This window comes from Balaenoptera physalus (genome assembly GCF_965194825.1).
Source record: "Balaenoptera physalus genome assembly, chromosome: 5".
Lineage (NCBI taxonomy): Eukaryota > Metazoa > Chordata > Mammalia > Artiodactyla > Balaenopteridae > Balaenoptera > Balaenoptera physalus.
Window position 1 is genome coordinate 49,908,275 of NC_138884.1, and position 14,000 is coordinate 49,922,274.

General features: G+C 38.5%; 1 protein-coding gene and 1 long non-coding RNA gene across 4 annotated transcripts in view; one reads left to right on the plus strand and one right to left on the minus strand.

The window, feature by feature from the left end:
* The window catches only part of ARHGAP24 (Rho GTPase activating protein 24), a 510,476-nt gene that overhangs the window by 338,219 nt on the left and 158,257 nt on the right, over window positions 1-14,000 (plus strand). Inside the window, exon 1 of one of the 3 annotated variants that reach the window (XM_082463239.1) lies at window positions 256-508. The exons of the other annotated variants lie outside the window; for them this stretch is intronic. The gene's annotated coding sequence lies outside the window, so the exon portion shown is untranslated. Of the gene's footprint in view, window positions 1-255; window positions 509-14,000 lie in introns of those variants that run through there. 3 annotated transcript variants of the gene reach the window in all.
* LOC309661548 overlaps window positions 1-14,000 on the minus strand; it is an 87,016-nt gene that overhangs the window by 47,375 nt on the left and 25,641 nt on the right. The gene's annotated exons all lie outside the window — the stretch shown is intronic.

The window sequence follows — 14,000 nt, forward strand, 5'->3', positions numbered from 1 at the left end:
GAGAGAGAGAGAGAGAGAGAAAGAAAAAGAGAGAGAGAGACATTATTGCTTCAAGAGCGCCTCTGGGTTAGCAGTTGGCTCCAAGCCATTTGAGGATTCTCAGATTTACTGCTTCTCAGACTATTGCTGCAGCTCTGATTTATGGACTTCAGAATCTTGTGAAAGGCAAGGTGTCTGAAGTTTAGAGTCTTTCCTGGATGGTCCCTCCTCTTCCCCGTTCACTCCTTTTGCCGCTGTTCACCTTGTAGTGACCTTGCAGGACTCAGCATTTTTACCTGAGCTCAGTAGCCGGGAGCCCACTAGTGCCGGGACGAGGGCAGCAGTTTCCATTCCTGGGTGATGGAGTCATGGGAGAAACTGCAGCGAACCAACAGAGAGTAGGACCTGAGCAGGCGAGCCGGGCTGGACCGTGCTTTAAGCAGCTCAGGACAGAGCAGCTGCTCCCTCTCCCAGCCTGCAAGTGCAGCCTGCATTTGTCACTGACCACTGAAGTGTGTGTTTGTGCAAGGTGAGAGCTGGGTGCTTTTTTGTTAATTTGGAGACAAATCGCCAGGTATTGCTGTTGATTGTTTTTGATCATTTGGGGGTGTTGATATCACCACAAATTCAGGACCTAGACTGTGTGTGGTTTTATTTATACCCTTGTTTTTTGTCATGATCCATTATTCAGCGCTGCACAGTGTCCAAATTATGGCAACAGATTGGACGTACTGCTGTTCTTACACTGAAATGTGATCAGTTTGGTGCAATTTTCTTGGATTCTTTCATTGATTGCTGCTGCCAAACGATGGAGCTGTTCATATAAAGGATTCCAGTGCTGATTTGAAAGCATGTGGAAACAGCTTCAGACATAAATCTGAATTGCTCTTTTTTGGAGTACTTGCTGTGGTGTATTCTTTGCTTCACTCATGTTTTAGTGGTTGAAACTTTGGAGACAGCGGAGTGCCTTAGGGCCTAATCTGGTGATAAGGGAGTTTTCCGTGTTTTTGCTTGTCAAAATGAAAACTTCTGCTTGGCCAGTGGGGTGTGTGTGTGTGTGTGTGTGTGTGTGTGTGTGTGTGTGTGTGTGTGTTTAAAAAAAAAAAACTGAGGATCAAAAGAAAAGCAAATAATACTTTGCTCTATTTTGATGTACTTATCATTAATTTAATCAGCTCCTAAAGCTTTTGTTACCAGCATATTTGAGTTTGGAACTTCGTATTTTGTGTACACAAGGACAGTACAACTACAGTGTGCACTTGTGAAGGCATGTGGGGGCATGGAGTCTGTGCTTACTAGGAATAAAACAGGAATCCAAAATGTGTTCTTGGTTAAGCTGACAGGCCTTAATACTGCACCAGTTTTGTATGTTAGCTACTTAATGAATCTATGCAAAATATAAAGGAGATACAGTGTATTATTATATCTAAATAAATACACTAGAGATTTGTATTCATGAAACACATGCTCTAAAAAAGGAAAACACGTGGGAATTTGGTACTGTAAAAATAGGATGAGCAAAAGTTTGAAAAGCTGTCAAATTTTACAGGGAGGGGAAAAACAATACATTAAAATGAGGAATAATTGGGATGGAATATGAAAAGTACTTCAACTGCTCAAATTTTTAAGTCTAATGAAAGAACAATAGAATATTTAAGGAAATTCAGAGTCTGCAGAAATGAAGCCAAAAGCAAAAATTCTTAAAACATGTTTTCAACCTGTGGAATGTACTTATTTTGTCTTGAGTTCTGTTGCCTAGATTGATAAATTAGAATTTTTTTTAAATATACATTTTAAAATTTTATTTAAAAGTGGTCTTCATTTGGGTAGACTTTGAAAACTAATAAAGTAACATAAGATGTATTAAAATGCAATGAACATTAAAATTATTCAAACACTTAACAAGTAACATACGATATGAAAACTATTTGTCCCACTTTTGAATTATGTCAGTTTAGAAAGAGTCTAATCCTCTAAAGTAGAATGTCAACTGTTGCTACATACGCTTGGACTGCTAAGGTCCTTGGATACACTTCATGGTTTCTTGCTTTCAGACTATGTTACAGCACTGTGGAACAGTGAGCAGAAAGCACTTGACTAACATTGTCATGCTTTCTAAGTGAGTTTAGAATAGAAATAGTTTCATTTGACAGATATGGAACTTGAGGTGTACAAAGAATTCATGATTGGTTGGCCTTTCCATATAGGAACCTGTACTACCTTGGCTTTTCTGCTGCCTTGATCTAAAATTTGGCTGCTTCTTTAAAAGGGTGTAACAGGACTTTATCACCAGGACTGAAAAGAGGTGGTGGAGGGCCTCTTATCAGTGTTTTATAAACACAAGAGTATCCCTGTCTCTATGATGAGTGCAGTCCAATGTGTTCAAATGTGGTGTGTCCATCTGTACCCATGGTCACTTTCCACGCAGAAAGACCAGAAACTTTGATGAACCACAGTCAGTGTAACAGCCAAGAAAAGTCTTGAATAGTGCCCTCATTTATTCTTTAGATAACTAGCTTACTGTGGCATACAAAGAGGTTTAAAAGGGTTTAGAGATTATAGGTACTGACCTCAAAGCACAGGCCAGTATGTGCAAACACATTTACTTCTATGCAATTAAGGGCTCCTAGTTAAAGGAAATGATTAGGCTTCATTTATATATTTGATAAGTATCTCTTATTTTTTAAAAAGCTTAAGTTTCTTAAGCACATTGTGTTCTCGCTCCCTCTCTTCTTTCAGCTTTATACTTTACTCTAGACTTTAAACTTGCTAAATCCTTAATTTACTGAACCTGCTTTCTTTTGACCTACACTCAATCTCTTCTTGGGTAAGAAAGCAATTATGATTTATCTCCTGGGTCTAGGGGAAGACCCACCTCCCCTGAGATCAAGAGATCACTGCCTACTCTGTGAGCAGGAAATGGGGTGTGATTAGCGGGAAAGAATGGATTGATAAACGGCTACCAGGAAGGCAATGACCGCGTCTATTTTGCCGAGCGTTTCTGCTATTCATGCTCTCTTATCCATCTAGTCTGTTACCAGGCATGGAAACCTTTATCAAGAAATGTTTGCACATAGCAACGTAGTTACACTTTCACAAAGACTTTTGGTAAATTGAGATTAAATATGATTTGTAGGGTATGGGTTTGGCTTAAAGTGGTATCCATAGTTTTTATGTCTTTTTACCTTAGCATTAAGGTAATTAAGTTCTATTTTGCCTAATGACTCCTCCTGAAGTAATGCAGATTCAGGTGAAGTACTGAGTATTCACACAACTTTTAACTGTTACTTCCAGATTCCCTAAAGTAGGCCTGGATGGTTTGTGGACAAGAAACATGGAAGGCAGTTTGTACGATGTGACTGTTTTTTCTGGTAGATGTCCCTCCGAGGCTACAGCTTGTCCAGACAATCTCTGGGCTCCTTAGTGGACCACTGGGCTGCAAGAATTTGGCAGCTGGAGTAGGAGCAGGTGGCAGCAGGCAATTCTTCCCTGGAGACAGAGATGAAAAACATTTTCTACAAGTGTACTCAAGAGGCTGGCCTCATTTGTCTTGAATCCAGTGTGTCTTTGAAGGAAACAGGACGGGTAGAGTCTGGTTGCTAGAAGTTGCGCCCAGATTGTGACAGACCTCCAAGGAAGTGCATCTCCGTATTCTATATATTTTTACAACCAATACAAGTTCTGTTTTTTAAACTTTTAAATTAGTTTTACTAGGGCAGGCTTCAAACCTGATCCCTGTGTCAATCCAGTTCCAACAGCCATCCTCTACCACACAAAACAAAGAATTTTCAAGAAATACTAATAGCCAGTTAAACTCTTTACATTTTAATAGCCAAACAGTTTTCATCAGTGTATAATTCGAGTAATCACTTCAAGAGAATGTAATTACAACTTCCAAATATTTTTAATGACCAAGAAGCCATCAACAGAAAATTATGGCAAAGTTTCCTGTTACAGGCATATTGGATCTTAAGGGAATGTTCAAGAATTTAATCCAACATATTGAAATCAATAAAAACAGACTTCTATGTGCTCTTTTCTGATAGAATATTTTCAAGATCAGCCTGTTTTGAATATTTTTATGATAAAGTATAAAACACCCTGGAGGCTTTCCCTTCTCTTACTCCTGTCCTCTTATAGCATGGGGTTTCACTTGACCGTTAACTCTTATCAGAACACATCAATGTGTTAAAAGGAATTATTTTGTAGCTACAAAGAAGTATCTCCTTTTCTTTATAAGTTAAGAACTCTGCTTTAAAAATGTAGGTTTTATAATTATTTAGGTATAGTGGGAACAACAGATCAGGAGATGATTGCCATTGAAAAGATGGTTTGCTACTCAGTTTCAAAAGGAGGGACACATCATGCCTTGAAGAACCACATAGAGAAGCACCTGGGTTGGTCAGGAGGCAGAGAGAGAAAGGGGGGAACATGGGCAAGAGGCTTTATTGTGGTTTCCTTGGGAAAGAACAGGCAAAGTAGGGTACATAAATTTTGGACTGGCTAGTTCGAATAATTTCAGCAGGCTCTGGGGCATAGAGACTGACTCTAGTTGTCTGGGTACCTGGCCCTGAGGTGTTTGGGGCAGATGGATAGTGACGCAGCATGTGAGAGCCTTGTGAGAGCCAGATGAAGGATCTGGTTGGGGTATGGGCTCAGAATTGGTTTCTTTGCATAAGAAAGGCATGCTCAGGGTTAGTCTTTCCTATCTCTAGGAATTGGCTAGCCCTGGAAGGGGCAGTCTCTTCAGGGTCAGCAAAGCCCAGATGCCAAAGCATTAGAAATACAGAAAATGAAAAGGCATGACTAATACAAACTAACACACCCAAACAGGAATAGACAGATTACTTAGTATCATTTTGCCAAATTTGGTGTTCACATGGTTAGTTCACTATGAACAACAATCTCTTGATGTGAAATGTACTTCTCCATCAACTCCGGGACCTCTGCCAGCAAACTCCAGAAACGTTTTGTTCCATTTGTTTTTGTTTTTTAAATGCAACACTTTAAAACAGCAAAAGGGTTGAAAATAATTGAATCCTTTCTACCGAATAACTAGGTACATTTTACTTGTCCTACACAGCTATATATTATTTCATTTAGAGTCTAACAATAAATGTGTCCACATTAGGGTTCTGATAGAATCCTTAATTAGACTAGAATTATTAAAGAAATTTTAACGTTGTACATTCACCATCCACCTTTGGTTGAAATCATCTTCTGACACACAAAAGTTAATAAATAATTTTTAAATGAATAAATAAAAGATTAAGTCACCTGAACTCATTGGCAGAATTTTCTTCAGATTCCCTAAGAGCCTTTTACACTGTTTTCAATATGATTTTCAGAATAAGGAAATTCAGAAGAGTAAAATATGTTGATTATTTTGCTCAAACAAAAGCTAAATCTCCTGTCACTTAAAAATAGCCATAACCAGCGTTTCCCTGCTGGCGCAGTGGTTGAGAATCTGCCTCCCAATGCAGGAGACATGGGTTCGGGCCCTGGTCTGGGAAGATCCCACATGCCGCGGAGCAACTAAGCCCGTGCGCCACAGCTACTGAGCCTGCGCGTCTGGAGCCTGTGCTCCGCAACAAGAGAGGCCAGGACAGTGAAAGGCCCGCGCACCGCGATGAAGAGTGGCCCTGGCTCGCTGCAACTAGAGAAAGCCCTCGCACAGAAACGAAGACCCAACACAGCCAAAAATAAATAAATAAATTAAAAAAAAAAAAAAGTTTGAATTTAAAAAAAAAAAAAAAAAAATAGCCATAACCAGCCATGCCCTTATAAGCAAACATATAATGTGGCAAGGAGCATATATAAATTGAGTAACAATTGAGTTTCAGCTGAACTGGCAGAACTGGCCTTCATAATGTCCTACTCCTTGAGTCAGCAGCAATGCACAGAGGGATCAAAGAACATTTAGCAGATGAATAGGATAATTAATTTATCAAATTAGAATAGATCAACATGTGCTTAAAATAACCTGTAATCAAGGAAAGCGGCACCTTAGAAATGTGGCATCTTTCCCTTGTAATATTTCTCCTTTTCATTTTTAAACATTAAGGAAAGGAGAAATCATGCATATGGTGTTTCAGTGGAAATGGAATTTTCTTACTGTCCGTGTTTAGTTTCCCCATTCCAGTTACTGGAACTTCCCACAGGAATGTATTGTGTAATAAATGTGGGACTTCAAAATAGTGGGGGAAGGATGATTGAGTGGACAACAGGTATTGATACATTTAGATAGCCATTTGGGAAAAAAAAAAAGGTTTATCCTTTACACCAAAATAAATCTAGAGGAGTCAAAGATTTAGATGTAAAATAGAAAGCTACATGCATGCTAGAAGAAAGCTTTGGTGTACTGACTTGAACAGAGGAGATGCTTCATCCACTGTGTCACTAAGCAGCCACAAACAGGGGTAGAAATGACGTCCTGCTGCTTGAGAGGTGCCTAGGCTTTGTGGTAATTGCTGCAGATATAGCAGAAGGGAGGTGCCAAAAGTGATCCTTCCTCTGTACCATCTGCCCCATCGTTCTGTATGCTTTTCAGGCACCAAAGCTTCTGAGATGAAGGAAAGCAAAGAAGGTATAAATGTAAATCACTAATTTCTTTTTTAATTCTAAAGCTGATGCTTTATATTTTATCCTGGGGCCAGACAAGTATCGGGAAAAAACTATAGACTGATTTCTTGCTCTTAACTCTCCTGATTCCCAAATCTGAAACATGATTGAGGTTTCAAAGTGGCCTCACTGTCTCTGGTATCTGCAGGTTTCAGATCTGTGATTTCCATTGGTGTGACAGGGGAATGAGACACTCTCAGCTGTGCCCTGGCCCTTCTGAGTTGTTGTCAGACTAGACTGAACCAATTCCAAAAGCTCTCAAGGGATGTGTGCTTGGTGGGGAGCAGGAGAGCTTCGGTTGGAAAGCTTTTCCTTTAGGGTCTGTGGATTCTTTCTTCTTTGTCACTTCCTTTTCCTCTAGTTAATTTCTTTATCCTGAACTCCTCCTCTCCCATCACCTCCCATACTGCTGCACGCCATCCTCTGACCTGGATGAAAGAAACACTTCTGTCATTCACGCTAGGTTTCTCAAACTGGCAGGCTGTTTGGAGCAGTGTGCAGTGTTCCTAGCAACAGATTAAGGCACATTCACAGCACTTTAAAAGCCTGCAGGCATTGAAAAATAACAGAGGACTACCTAGTTATATTTGGAACTTCTACTTTGTGGATTTGTATTAGCTAAGAAACCCAGAAAAGTTTTTAAACTTTTTTTTGGTTTATTTTTAATGGAAACTTGGAAGGTATAACCAGTTTTCTAAAACAGTCATGATGAATTTAATCATGGCACTGAGAATGAAGGCCAACTGTGTCTATGCTAAGATTTAAAAGTAGGGCATATAAAGTTCACTGGCAGTCACAGGAAGGTGATTTTAATTATCAGGAATATTTTATATTCATTAAGAACTCAGGCACTAGGGTCAGCTACACCTGTTTTAAAATCCATGAACAAGTTGTTTGTGCGAAAGTTATTTAACCTTCAGTTTGTAAATCTCTAATATTAGCATAAATCACAAATATTAAGGTTAAAATGATAAACTATGTATGTGAACTTGTTTTTAGTATAAGAAATAATCAAAAAGTTAATCAACATAGATGTGTAGGGAGGTAGTTTAGCAAATAGAATTGTCACAATTTTGTGGAAGAGTGAGTTTTTTCTAGATCTGGCAAAAGCTCAAAGTTGGGAAAAGTTATCAGGGAGAAGAAGGAAAAAAATAATGAGAAAGGAAAGAAGGTAAATCTGACTATCCCAGAAGAGAGATTTGATCATCATTGTATGTACCCTCCTTCCATGAGGCTTAACACCATATCTTAGAGCAGGTGCTTATTTATGTTTGAAGAATGAATAAAGAAAAGGAAGGAGTGAGACCGTAACCATAATAGTGGAGGGAATTGGACGGTTGTACAAAAGAAGTTCCAGGATGTCCTATCTGAAGTACACTGTGCTAGATTTATCTACAATGATCAAAAAATAAAACAACAAATCAAGAAGAACAGATATGTTAATTACATGGTATGTTCTTTATCACAGTCTATAAAGTGGAGGGGGTGAGAAACAAAACCAGCCATCTTTGAACACACAAAGGGAATGACACACCTGTTAAATCAGAGAGACAGAGAGAGACATATGAAGTCAGCATGGTTTCTGGTAGAAGTCAAGAGGTGAACCCAGAGCCTAAACTGGAAAGACCATTAATCTTAAAGAAATGTCAAAATGGGAGGAGGCCCTCAACGTAGAGGAGCTGTTGGCATTTGGTGAGAGGCAAAGATTTATCATCTCTTGCTTTGCTTTATTTAGTTTCCCAATGCCTTGCCCATTAAGTGCCAATAACTCCATCCATTTATTGTGAAAACTCAAACACTCCTACGCTTTTCCAAACATCCCTCCAGGGAGTGGTACCACCCCCATGGAGAGTACAAAAAATAGGATGAACTATATTCAGAAGTGTAAAGGCTAAGTATCATAATGAAGAGCTTCACACCCTTGACTTTCATGGATCTTGGAAGCTTGTGTTTTACGCTCTTAAAATGAAAGCAAGGGTCTTGAGTAATTTGTCATTTTGCTGAGGAATGTTTGGAGTGAGACTGATTTGTATGGACCCATCATTTAGCTAGTGAGTGAGATTAGTTTACTTCATTCTTTTCTACATCTTCTAAAAATCTATGTGGGTTGTTTTTTCTACTTGTATTCATTGGAAACTTAATAACTCTCATAGTGTGATTTAAAAACAAAAACAGAACAGCTTTGTTTCATTGTAGAAAAATGGCTTCAAAAAGAAAAGCTATTTGTAGGGCTTCTAATGAAGCACAAAGGATGTGAAGAGGTAGAAATAAATGGGAATTCATAGACAAAAGCAGTTTTGAATAAATTATGAAATTCAAATTTGGCAGTACCGATGATCTATGTCAAAATGAGTCCACCAAATGTGCTATAAAGCAACAGCAACAACAACAAAAAAGTGATTTGTAAAATTGTTTTAATGCCTTTATAATTTATTTTAGGTCTATGTTTATAGGATTATCAAGGGGCCACTCCAAGTTTTCATTTTCTGAAGGAAATTATATGCTATAGAAGCATTTGGGAATATAGAGATTCGCAAAAATCTGGGCATAGGTCCTTTGAGTGTTAAGCGTCAAGTTTATTGATTCCTAAGGGGAACTAACAACAGAACAACAACTAACAACTAAATCTAAAGTAGATTTAACCTATTTCATGATTAACACCTGCAATGATTGTAGGACCAATCCAAGCTTTTGTCTTAGGCAAACCTGAGAAAACATGACCTACCCCTTTGTGTTACCTTATCTGTGTGTGGAATGTCGCCCTCACATTCTTCACATTGTACTAAGTTTAGTGGTGCATTGAAATGTTCTGTATATGTCAGAGAGGAAGAGAAAGAAGAGGTGTCAGGGAAGAGTTGTTAATACTATATCTGTATTTCTTTTCTAAGGCTGCTGTAACAAAATTCGACAAACTGGATGGCTTAAACCACAGAAATGTACTGTCTCACAATTCTGGAGGCCAGAAGTCTAAAATCAAGATGTTGGCAGGTCTATGCTCCCTTTGAAGGCCTGGGAACGGATTTGTTCCAGGCCTCTCTTCTTAGCTTATACATAGCCATCTTCTCCCTGTGTCTTTACATCATCTTCCTTCTGTGAATGTTTGTCTCTGTGTCCAAATTTCCCCTTTTTATAAGGATTACGAGTCATATTAGATTACGGCCTACCCTATTGACTTTAACTTAATTATCTCTGTAAAGACCCTTTCTGTTTCCAAATAAGTTTACATTGTGAGGTACAGGGGGTTAGAACTTCATCGTATCTTTTGGCGGGGGGGCACAATTCAACCCATAACGTTGGCTCAAGTAAGGTGATGATAAGGAAAATTCAGAGTACAGGACTGGCTGTCTTATTACCGTCACACTATTCAAAGTGTGGTCAGTGAATCAGCAGCATCAGTATCACCTCAGAGCTGGTTAGGAATGAAGATCATCCAGCCCCGTCCTAGGCCTATGGAATCAGAATCTGCATATTCACCTAGATCCCCAGATGTTTCATTTATACATTAAGGTTTGAGAAGAGCTATTCTAGCTCATAGAATAAAAGCCCCATTCTCAAATGCCAAGAAGGAGAATAAAAACGAAGTGTTTATACGCAGAAGCCTCATTAATATGTGCACTCAGCAAGTATAGGCCATTATTCCAGCACAGCTATGGCACAGTTATCTATAAAGGGAATATTGATCTCTGGAAATAATTTTAGGAGTTAGGTTTCAATTATCATTAATTTCCTTTACTGTAGATTATCCCTTGGGAGTGAACTCAGAAGATCATCATATATAGAGAACGTTCAAATTATTTCTCCTACACTTAACTTTGCTTGTGTAAATTGCTTCTTTTCTGCCAACCTGGTCTACAATTTAAGTTGACTCAGCTAGCTGAGTCATAGAACTTAATCCTGAAATAAGGTCCATTGAGGGGAAAAAATGTCCCCTAGTATAGGGGAAAAGGCACTTGAGTTTATAGCACCATCTTCTAAGTGATTAAAAGCATGTGAGCTCTTGTTCTCTTACTTTTGCCTTTTCTGTCCCATAGTCTTTGTGCTCCCCTAAAAATGTAATTCACCCAGAAGTTGTGTCTATGTTACATGAAGACAAATAGAAACATAAAACTTGAAAATAAAAGAGGCATAATTAAACTTGTCCTGGAGTCAACTTAGGCAAATGCTTGTAACAGCAAGGGAACAAATACAGCTTCCTGAGAGGAACTCTGAGGGCACGGTTCTCATGGAGTTGGGGACTTTAAGTGAAATATGATTTTCCGCAGGATTAAAATATGCTCAGGAGGAATCTGCTCCCCTAAAATCCAGGATGTCAGCAAGTATGCAACATGAACAATATTCTGATTCCATTGAAACTGCCATGCTGTGGAAAATATTGCTGGTAAATTTCCCTACATGGGGATCAACCTTTGTAACTGGAAATTTGACAACTCTTGATAACATTTGTACCGTCTTCTCTTGAGATTTATATTTGGCTTAGGTCCCTAGATAAGTGTTAGTATTTTGAATCTGTTAGCTTTATCTATATATTAAGTAGTAAAACCATACTTCGAGAATGTGCTAGTGGCATCATTTAATTGTCTTGATCATCTTTTCTGTTAAAATTCTTTATTGGGTTTGAAAAATGTCAAGAAAGAATGGTGAACATGTATTGCTACTATGTGCCAGCCACTTTCCTAAGTGCTTTACATACTTAAACACTTGTAATTCTTACAACGATGTCATAAATTACAGATGAGAAAATTGTGCAGATGAGGAAAACTGTGCAGATAAGGAAATTGAGGCAGAAAGAGGTTAAATATGTTGCCATGTCAATTAGTGTCAGAGTCAGAATTCCAGATCTGATGCCAGATCCCATGTGCATAACCACTGTGGATACTGCCTCTCAAGAGAGACAAGTAATTATTCTGAATATCTCATTAATGGGCCAAAATAACTACTTTAAAATGTGTTTTTAAAATCTCTTTTATTGCACAGACAATTATTACTGCAGATGTGCCTTCTCTTTGGGTGGGGGGATTGTGTCCTTCCTCAAGTGATCTATTTTAGGCACAGTTCCTTTCAGCTATACACCAAATAAAATGCTTTTCATACCCTCCCTCCATCACTAATTCCACACCCCCTCCATTTACCTGCTGTCTCCGTGTACCTGTTGTCTTCTTTATTTACAGGAGGATACACCTTGGATGTTTCTGCTTTTCCTCTCCTTGCTTCTGCCTCTGGCTGAACTGAGTTCCTCACTTTTATTTATTGTGTTGTTCTGGTCTATATGCAGTTCTAATAAAAAGCGTAGGTCAGTTGCCACAATACGTCATTGCCCATGGCGTTCTCATGAACAACTAATTACCTTAGATGATATTTAATAAATGTTTGATGCATGCTTAATTCCAGAGGGAAGGGGAAACACAACAATAGCAATGAACTAAAAATGGTAGCTACTCCCATTGCTCTGGGAAATCATAATGAAACAGGATAGACTCAGTAGAAATAATTGCACAGATTGTCTTTAAATATGAAAAACAGCAATTTATAAACGTATTATTTGACATAGTCCTTGGTTCCAAGTACCTTTCTCAAAGAGGAAAGTGTCTATATTGATTAGAATTTGGATATCAGAGGATAGAGACTTTCTAGTGGTCCATACCTTTTATCAATATTATTTACTCAAATTTGAATCCCTGATAACAGTGTTTATGTTCACATAGAACTTCCTTATCACTGCAGATAAAACATTAAACCTGCATTTGCCTGATTATAATTCCAACATTTTTGAGAATAAAATAATTTCACTCTGTTGACCAAGTAGATGCAAAATAAACGCTAATTTTAACTGGAGTTAACTTAGAAGGTATAAAGTACCCTTCTTAAGAAACTCAGTGACCTGTATCTGGCTGGAGAAAACAGAACAAAACAAAAAACAAAAACCACATGACAGAATAAACTTAAGTAAACTTTGATAAAAAAAGAAAACTAGGGCCAAGTTCAGAATTACTTAAGGGAGATGAGAATCATTTTTTCCTGAATTGCATTTTAAGTCTTGACTTTAAGCAGTGAGCTGTATAATTGAAAGCCATGAAGAAAGATAAGCTTCAGAGTGGACACTGGGCCCAGCAGTTATGCAAGGTATGACGAACAGAGTGGCCCCATGTACAAAGCATTGCAATTGGCCTGTCCTACTCCACAGGTGCCATGACTCATCCCGTATTATATATCATATGATTTGTTTCTCATTCATAACTGTTGTGTATACAAGGCTTTGAATATTTAGCAGGATTGTACCTGATGGCTATGACTTTGGCTTTGCAAATTGAAAAGAAGCCCATAAAGTGTGAAATTTTTAAGAGATAAACATCCTACCTGTGATAGACCAATATTATTGAAATACAGCCTCTATAAATGAAAGTTCAGGTATTAATTTGATTTTGTATTGAGACACAGCTTGTTGGTAATGGCCCTTAGCAGTCTTAAAGCCATCATGTCACTTGATCAAAAGGAGATTATTCATATTACAAAGTCCCATAAATTAAGGGTAGAAGTAGACAGAGAGATACATTAATTATGTAATTAGACAACATATATCAATTTATCCAACATGAAACTGCTGATCATTTTAGGTGCCTTATTTGATTTTAGTATCTTCTTTTTTTGGATTTGGTTTCTCAAATGTAACAAAGATGTTCTAAATGAAGACATTAAAGTAGCTACCTTGGACTTCCCTGGTGGCGCAGTGGTTAAGAATCTGCATGCCAATGCAGGGGACACAGGTTCGAGCCCTGGTCCGGGAAGATCCCACATGCTGCGGAGCAACTAAACCCGTGTGCCACAACTGCTGACCCTGCACTCTAGAGCCCGTGAGCCACAACTACTGAGCCTGCATGCCGCAACTACTGAAGCCCAGGCGCCTAGAGCCCGTGCTCCACAACAAGAGAAGCCACTGCAATGAGAAGCCCGTGCACCGCAATGAAGAGTAGCCCCCGCTCGCCGCAACTAGAGGGAGTTCACACACAGCAACAAAGACCCAATGCAGCCAATAAACAAATAAATAAATAAATTTAAAACACATTGTTTCTCATTTAAAAAAAAAAAAAAGTAGCTGCCTTAACATCTATAGTGAATCCCAGAGGATGTTGTTTTGTTTTATTTACCAAAGCTCCATTTTAGACTTACCTGTTACTAGTTTTCAAATGTGATCTAGAATGATTGTTCAGTAGAACATCTTCATTCAGTAGAGCATATTCCTGTATGTTCAGTAGAGTCTGTCTATTAAAAATTTACATTGTTTCTTTTTTTTTTTTTTTTTTGCCTGTGTTGGGTCTTCGTTGCTGTGCGTGGGCTTCCTCTAGTTGTGGCAAGTGGCGGCTACTCTTTGTTGTGGTATGAGGGCTTCTCATTGCGGTGGCTTC